Genomic DNA, 9,564 nt, shown 5'->3' on the forward strand with positions numbered 1-9,564 from the left:
TATAGTTCCCAGAGTACTAGTATGGGCACCTTAGAAACATCAATTTTTTAACATTGTCCAACAACCATTGTTTGAATACATTTAAAATGAAATAGAGCTGTCATAGGTATAGTCTACGCAATCAGCAATGTGCCTACTTGTAAGAAAGGAAGCGTATATTGAATTCTATATTAACTTCATTCTAGATGGGTTTTGCGTAAGACCTGACGTTACCTAAATAGGGATAATCGAGGGTGTGGTAAACAATTGGTGATCCTACAGCAACAGAAACTGCTCAAACTTTTATGATTTCCTCAATTATGTCAGACTATAAAGATATTGTTCAACGTTTCCCACAAACACAGTGTATGTGGTAATGATCCATATCATGTAACAACGGATTTACTGAAGCTTCTGCCCTCGATTGTGTTTCACATGGTGTTATTTTATCTGACAATAATCGTGTAAACAGGAAAATGTTTGAACTAATTGTTGCAGGGCCAATAAAACAGTCAATACAAAATCATTAAACGATAAAGATACTATTTTTATATATTTTAACACGATACACTTGCTTAGATCCATACGGAATAACTAGCTGAATAAGCGTGATTCTGAATAAACTCAAGCATTTCCTGAACCTGAAGGTTTTGTTATATCAATGGTCCATACATAACCTGATCAGATAAATATACTTTACCCTCAAAATTGTATGCAAACCATGTAAAGGATGTTTACAGAATGGAAAAAAAGTTGTGAAGCTCCATCTTTGCCTCAAAAAGTGCTTTACCTATGCTGTATAGAGTGGTAAAGTCCTAAGTCTTTACCACTCTCTCGCTGCGTTTGTCCTAAGTCTTTTGATAGAAATGTTGAAGCTGATCCACTGATCGTTGCAGGAGAGATTTTATCAATTTATATTATTATTATTATTGACATGGTGGAGTATAGTAAATACAAAAAGTAAAATAATTGAACTCAAGTTAAACAATATTTTCATAGAGACAACTGAATGTTAAAATGGTTTTCTTATGGAATTTTTAAGTGATATAATGAATAGGTTGCATGTTAAATGACAGGTGAAACCAAAAAAAAGGATAACTTTTGCTGCAAGTTTAGCAACGATTCGTATTCCTCACTTTGGAGGTCATGAAGATGCAAAAATCTCCCTGAAATTCCGCCATGAAGATGATTGCAATAGGCAGATTTCCATAAAGTCTCTCACAAATTACAAATGTGGGTTCTTGAAACTACTTTTAAGGTGCTCAGTTACAGTGTGTTGTATGCCAAGTCAATAATACCAATGATTTGAATATGTTTTACTGTCTGGCTTCCAGATTTTATTCTTTTGCATTTTACATAGTGCAGTTAAGCATTTCGGCCACTGCAGGTAGAAAGCGAAGCTCTTATTGTATAAAGGAAATATTTGGAAGATGCAATATTAGAAACAATTTTACGGCGCAGCATAAGTCTTGAGGGATAGGTATATAATGATTCCAAGTTGCTGATCCTGGAATTCTAAATGCTGCATACGTACGAGGCACGGTGTTTTGTGTAGAGTATCGCTGATGCATTGTTATGTTTTGTTGAAGCTAAGGATGATATGGAATCAATGAGTCATCAATAACACCCTAAATAAGGTTTAATGTAAAGTTTAACACTTGTGGGAAAGAAATACAATATGTAGTAATTCTTTTACTTCGTAAAATAATTCTAGTATGTGAGTTATGGAATGCTTGGCTCTCCAATTTACAAAGACTAATCCAGTATTACTTTTTACTCTTATGAGAGAACTGGTTACAGTTTTCTCCTTTAAACTTATTTTTTTAAATAGAACACACGGTCTCAGATATTGTACGTTAGTTAAGTTATATATTTAACTGGTTCCACATATTTATTTATAATTTTGATATTGAGCAAAAATATAAAAAATAAATGTTTACAGAATATATGTTTTTGTATTTAGACTGTCCCTTATTGATTACCAAAATCAATGATGTTTGTAAACCATAATCTAATTATTGATAAGTCTATGTACTATTTCATTCAAAAATAATTTCGACAATGCTCTTACAGAAGAAAGATAACGAGTTTATTTGGACTTGTACAACGTGAATTTACGCCGACTTTAGGTTTAGGAGTAAAGTATCACAGCTTTTAATGTACATAGTGGTTTTATTAAACATATACTATTACAACTTTGATTATTAATTTACAAGTACTATGGCTTAGCATAAAATATAATTTAACGTGTAGTAAATATTTTTGGAAAACTACAAAACAATATTTTTCTAAATAGTTGGTTAGCGTAGACATAGTTTAATTTGTCAATAATTCAGGAACGGCTTCGTCAAATAAACATACGTTCGGATCCTCTAGGGAGCGTTGTGATGCATACCAATTAGCATATTCACCGCGGAATAAATTATCTGACCTTGCACAGCCAAACTTGTTTGTTTGATAATATTTTGAATAATACCACATATTTTGATGACTCACCTTATATATTGTAGAAATAGCCACAATTTATTCAATAAAAGCTTCATCAATTCTAAAACTGCCGGATGTGGTTACGATTCTGTAATGGATTTAAGACTTTCACTACAAGAACATCGCTTCTCTGCGAAGAAAGCTCGTTTCATCATTCAATTTTAAACAGAATTGGCTAAATGGCGTGTCAGTTTTGCAGAAACACAGAGATACAGGCACAGGTGAAAGTTGCATTTTGTTGGATGTATACCCTTTCACTAACATCATCGATTATTTAAATTGGGCTTGACAGTTGGTCATCATTAATCAATTCCAATATTTATTGAACAAGTTAATTAATTGGAGCAATTCTCACAAACAAATATTAAGACATTAACCTTCTACTAACGGAAGAGACATGATTTAAGAAAAATATTCACAAAGTTTCAATATAAACTTAGTTAATTTTACAAGTATTCCCTCCAAGCTTGAGGGTTCTAAGATATAAGGAATATTTGTACAGGAATATGTATTACTACTAGCACTTACCAGCGAAAGCAATGGGCTTCAAACATTTTGTGTTATTCAAAAATTACATTTAGTGTGTGGTGTATTGCTTTGTGATTCCACCTGCAGTTACCAACAGTTTCACACTTACTTCCGTATTCTTTGCACGTGTGTGACCAATTCCGATTCCAGTGAATGATATTTCCGACGCCAATGTTGGGTATGCCTTGTTCTCACGATCATGAAAAAATGTCAAAAAGTTTATATTTATACCCATTTTAACTTACTTCGTTCTCCGCATATTTTGTTCAGCAGTTTATTTTACTGGTTCACGATGAAGTAAATATATATGTATATATATATATATATATATATATATATATATATATATATATATATATACTACAAATGTTTGAAAATTCTGCATTACTCATACTTGGATTGGTTTTATAAAATGTTTAAATTTAGAGTGAAAGTCAGATGGTAGCTTTGTCTTTTACATATGACAGATTGTTTGCTATTACTATTTGATCAAAACGTATTTAAACTATATTTTTACAAGTTTTAATTTTCTTATCTATATATTCTCTCACTCTGTGCTAAACAGTGGTTGCAGAAAGGGTTTAAAAAAGAAGCGTTGTTGCTATCAAGCCTGCGCTAAGCTTTCACGCTTTAAATTAAAACAATTTTAAAACAATGGTTGAGTTAATTAAACATACGATTGTGCTGTCATAAAACCAGGATGGAATATTTCACAATTGTATAGAACAATGGTGCGTAGCCCGGAGGGGTTTTCTAAACTCGTAAAATAGACGTTTATGTTAGCCAGGGACGGTAAGAATACTCGTTTCTAAGATAAATTTTATGATGTTCGGTTTAATAGTTTACGCGTGACAAATAGAATACTCACTTTTGCATTAAAAAATTATTAGTGTTAGGATGTTAAAGGTACCGTAGCAATATTATAAAACCTTAAGGTTAGGAACATGTTACAAAATATATATTTATGAAGATGGATTTTTATATACGAGTAGATTTTTCATTACATCACCTTTTATCAGTCATACATTAATTTCCGGCTACGGTTGGTACAGAATTCTGAAATTGTTTCTCCTAGGACAAGGAGGTTATAAATTGACCTTTAAGGACCTTTGCGTTCCTTCCGAAGTGGTAGAATATTCTGGATGAGTTTAGTTTGGGGGAGTCTGGGGTAATGAGCCGCCTCCTATCGAGATCCGTACGGAAGAACTCAGAGCACTAATCCCAAGTCATGTCCCCTCGAATGGGAGGCCAGTACTGAAACAGACTCTCCAGTAGCAGGTTGGGACTGGCACGCCCTTATGTCTAGGCTAGAAAAAGCCTTTGACATATGGCGAACGAACCTCCAACAGTCATCTCCCACAGTAGACTAGACCGATCGAATTACCCTTGAGCCCCATAATCTCAACATTTGCGGTTAATGATTTTCTGCTCCTTGACACCACAATGTTGCCCAGTGCATATCGGTTTTTGGTTGTGCCCAGTGGTAGGATCAACTGGAAGGTATAAACCAGCCAGAAGAGATCACTGCTGGGTTCGTACTCTGATCTACAGCTGAACTATTTTTGATCCTGTTAGGACTACCTGAATCAATGGTATAGCACTATTTTTCTTAAACAAGTATTATGGGGCACTGAGTAAAAACGAGGTGCAAAGGATTAGTTTTACAACTGTCCTGGGCCATAGTCGTAGTTGAATCTTCTTTCTTCTTCTTCTAACTTCCTTTTCTGTTGCCACCTTTTAATTCTTCCTTATTTTACAGTGGCTTCAGCTACGTTTTCGGCCTTTGGTACTCTCGCCTTGTCGATCATTAAACTTGTCTGAGATAACAAAATTCTCAAAACTGCTGCTGTCCTTATTGATCTATCATAAAATGAAAATACTGCATCCTTGACACCAAAAACTTGTTTATTTTAGGTAGTTTGTTATATGGAATCTACTCCATTTTATATTGTTCGGGCAGTTCGGGTTCTTAGCATAACCATTAAAGAATGTTTAAGCAGGTCATCTATTGAGAGAGGAATACTAGTTATGTTTATAACAAAGAGAAACAAAATAGAAAGATATGATCTAAGTAATTATGGAAGATATACTTCAATAAGAAATGCGTTAAGAGTTTTTATCAGCTATATACTGTATGTGTTTGTAGATCGTTGAAACTTGGGATTTTGGGGATTAGGTTGTAAAGTCAGAGCGAACAGAAGCTCCCAATAACCAGAAGGCTCAATGTCAGAAGGTTTCTTAAGTTTGATGTCTCGTTTCATTGCAGAAATTATATTTTATCCATTTTAAGTGCTTCACTAGCCGAACGATTTCCAATGAAATTGTAAAATATGAAACTTATACCTACTAACTTATTTCTTATGTAAGTAAAATTCTATATGTAAACATATGGATAAATTTATATATAAGGAAATTAAAAATAAATTATATTAGGCCTCTTTAAAACTACTTATATTATCACTCATACGTCTGACTGGTGTTTATAAAAATTTAGTAACTAATGTAATGTACTATAAATAAAACTCTACTTGGAGATACAAGGTCATTTACAAAACTATTTTCTTGAGAACTTCATATAGCATGCTCGAATCTATTGATTCCTAAAACCAAACGATCTCGTTACGCATTTTATTCACAATACACAATGGTTACTCGAAAGATTTTCGAAGAATTCAAACTAAATATTTTTTATGGTAATTTAAATTTTACTCCTTAATAGTACGAAGAGAAAATATAGTGGTTTCTTTTGTTTCAATCAAGGAGATAAATTGTAGATATGCGCAGTCGAGATTTACCGAGCTATTACTAGAGTACGTTTGATGGTTTCCTAATCTAACAATAATATGGAAAGAATTATTGTGAAGAAATGTAATGGTGAATTAAATAGATTATGAATCGTAGTATATGTAAAAGTATTCAATATTAGGGAACCAATTCATGAACTGTGTAAGTATATTTTCAACCTCGTTTTCATGTAAATGGTTTAGGAGTAGATTATGAAAACCTATGCGTATTTTACTATACCTTGTCTTGGTATGATCCTAGCATAAATCAAATTACGAGTTATACAGTACATTCTGTTGTAATGATTTGCAAGAACTTTTTATTCGTTTCAATCAATTACCATTAAGAAAATTTATAAGGATGCGAAGGAATGCATAAGATATACCTATATTAAAAATGAACAGAAAAGTTCTGTACTATATTAAGAATAAAGTAACGAATAGAGGTATACAAAACGTTTTAATTACTTATTTTTATTACTATTTTTATTATTTTATAACTTTATTTATGAAATATACTAAGTATCAGTGTATGCCTGATTATGTGGAAGATAAAAATATGCATTATTAAAATTATATACATATCTAGAATAAAACTATCTTGAAATTGTAATAATCTCCTGATAGTGTATGATAATACAGTTCTGTAAAAACTCATTACTTCGAAAATAAATACACTGCAACTAAGAATTTCGCAACCAATTTCAGTTTAATGCATCCCTTGTGTACACGCCTAATTTAAAGTTGGGTGTTGCGAGAAGTTGGTCCGAGAACTCGTTGCAATGTGTATTCGTCAAACTTATATTTAAAGTTATACAATATGTTTTATGCAATAAGTATACTTTTAGTATATTTAAAAAGTTTTTGGTTTTTAAATGGAATTTTTTTAAATTACTAAAATAAAACAACTCTGTATAAGGCTAATTACAAATATTACTTTAAATACAAATTTTAATCACTACAAAGCAAAGAAAATTATTACAAATAAAAGTACAATGCTATGAATTTGTATAAAAGCACAGTAAGCAGTGTTTGAGTAGTTTTTAGTTAGAGTTATACACAACATAGTGTTACGAATTAGTTCTGGAGCTCTGAAAGAACTACGACCTTTCTTATCGTTTACTTCGACTCAATGTAGAATTAATCGTATGGGAGTGGAATGCTTTACGTAAAACTTGCAGAGCGGCCGTTCACATTCGTGACCGGTCCCAGGCGAAAGTAACCTGAGGGAACGAGATAGTGACTGCCGAAATTACGTCCTAATTGGCCATGGGTGGCAAGCCAACACTCGAATTCATCAGGAGATGATGAGGTGATAAGAACCTAGCCCTCCCCCATTTTTGAGTGCTGAAGAGCATGCTGCTTCCGTAAAGTAATATAGATAGATATCTTAACGATAAGAAAGTTGATAATGTCAAACCACTCTTAAAAACACACATTGCTCACGCAAAGGCTTATATAAGATAGCGTTCACTAAATTGTATTAGTTTTTCATACGTGAAGTGGCCAAAAGTGGTTTCGGCTGTTAATTTGAACGAAATCTATCCGTTGATTCCTATAATGAAGGAAGATAACAGAGATATAGAGAGAGAAAAAACTGATATTTGTCTATGCCTAGGTCTTTTTTCCTTTTACATTTCCTTCCATTTCATATTCGACTTCTTCACGCATGTTTCCTGCAAATTGTAAAATCCAATCTCTTGAAAGCCCTCTCTTATATAAGAAAGAAGAAAGTAAAAGAGAGGGGGAAGAGAGTTAGAGAAGAGTGGGGGAGTAGGGTATGAGAAAGGGATGGCAAGAAAGAAATGTTGAGAGCGAGTGGGAGAGAGTTAGGTGGGAGGAAAAGAGAAGATGTGGGTTTCATCTGAATACTAAATTTTTATAACACTTTGAAGTATATAACATAGAAACACGTCAAGAGGCCAAATTAAATTATATTATGTTGTTAAAAGAGCAGCAACTCGTCAGAACCTACATGTTCTGTTACATTATAAGTTTTTAGTGTAAACTTAACTCCTTTTATGGGGGGAGAGGAGTTAAAAGCACAAAATAGGTTTCAAAACGTGCGTTAATACCTGTTTATGTACAAAATAAATAAATAAAAATAAAATGTATTTTATATACACAGAATAATACAAACACATATACTTTTAAAACATACATAATCAAAAATAAAACAAAATTAAAATTGAACATTCAGTTTGTGTATGTACGAGTAAATTTTGTTTCTAAGCGTGTTAGCACTATTATTAGTGATAATAGTTTTTATTTTATTTGGGAAGTTTTTTTAAGTAGAATTAGATTTTTAGAATTAGATAGATAGTTAAGTGTTATAACTAAATTAACATTGATATTATTTCTCTTTATTTTTAAGTATTGTGAACTATTCATATAAATTTTAAAATCTGAAACCTTTTCACCTTTCTTATTTTATTTCCTAAAATCTATTGAGCGGAAAATTTCACACCGTTATTCCCACACTTTTCATATCTATGTAATCCCCTAACATTATAAAGAACGTACGATTTCACATATTCATAAACTCTGCTATCTCAAACTCTTACCAACAGCGAAAAATTAGTGCTCTTTTCAACTGACTTGATTTGTTATCAAGAGATATGTCCAAAATATATGAGTAAATTTTTATATTTTAATTCTTAAAATATTTATTACAAAATAAATAGATATCTCTTTACATTAAAAAAAATTAATTGTATTATTTTGTGCACGTCGAAGCAATTAGGCAATAAATAAAATGTAAGAATACATTTAGGACTGTTAAATAACATAAACAATATAGTTAAGTTTATACGAAAACTATTAGAAAAACAACATATAATGGTCCTTTTACCAAAGGGTGTTTAAATAAGCATTAATTGGACGAAACTATTCTGAAATATAATGGAATTAGTCTGAATTTGTTAATACTAAGACTATATTTGTGTCTTATTGTTAAAGTAATTACTTATAAATTACTTAGTTTTAAAAAATAACCATAAATAATAATGATAATTTTAGTATTTTCATCACAACATCCAATTCCTTGTAAGTATTTCTTCCTACAAATAAGCTCCCGTTATAGCAATTGTGGTTTTTCATTTATTCTGTTATTGTACAACTAAAAACATGTAATACATATTATGGGGACGTATTAACTCGAGCTCGTTAAATACGCGTTAAATATTGCACAGAGAGACTGACAAAAAGCGATTCCAGCGCGTCAACCGGTTGTCATAAATTGTTGAACGGTAATTGGACATTAGTGACCCAGTCTTAACCGGTTCAGAACACCGAAGTTTCGTTTTTTTTAAGTTTCCTATTTTTACGTCCATTCCGAGTTACTTTAATTTATTACTATTATGAAAAATACTTCTGTCTTCATGACAAGTGTTCTAGAACTTAGAAAATACTGCAGTTATAAGCCCAGAGTTATTTTAAGATTACAAGTACTTGCCAATTCTTTCGTCCATGATGAGTGTTACAAAGCTTCAATTTTGGTGCTGAAACACGAATTCATTGTGAAACTGATTGAGTTGAAATCCACCCAGAGTGGACGCCTTAAATATTAGGACACTACACTAGTACAGGCCGTTAATCAAGTATGCTTTACCAGGAAATAATGTTAGCTGAGACATAGGGAAGGGATATGTAATTAACGTATCTGACCGTAAGCTGGTTACATGGTTAGGAACTGCATCGTTTTATATGATCGTATCCAGCAAAGTAATCTGACCTGATGGTAAACCGCACAGTGGTTTGATGAGTGAAAAAACCTCCGCAATCAAAG

This window comes from Homalodisca vitripennis, chromosome 7 (assembly GCF_021130785.1).
Source record: "Homalodisca vitripennis isolate AUS2020 chromosome 7, UT_GWSS_2.1, whole genome shotgun sequence".
Classification (NCBI taxonomy): domain Eukaryota; kingdom Metazoa; phylum Arthropoda; class Insecta; order Hemiptera; family Cicadellidae; genus Homalodisca; species Homalodisca vitripennis.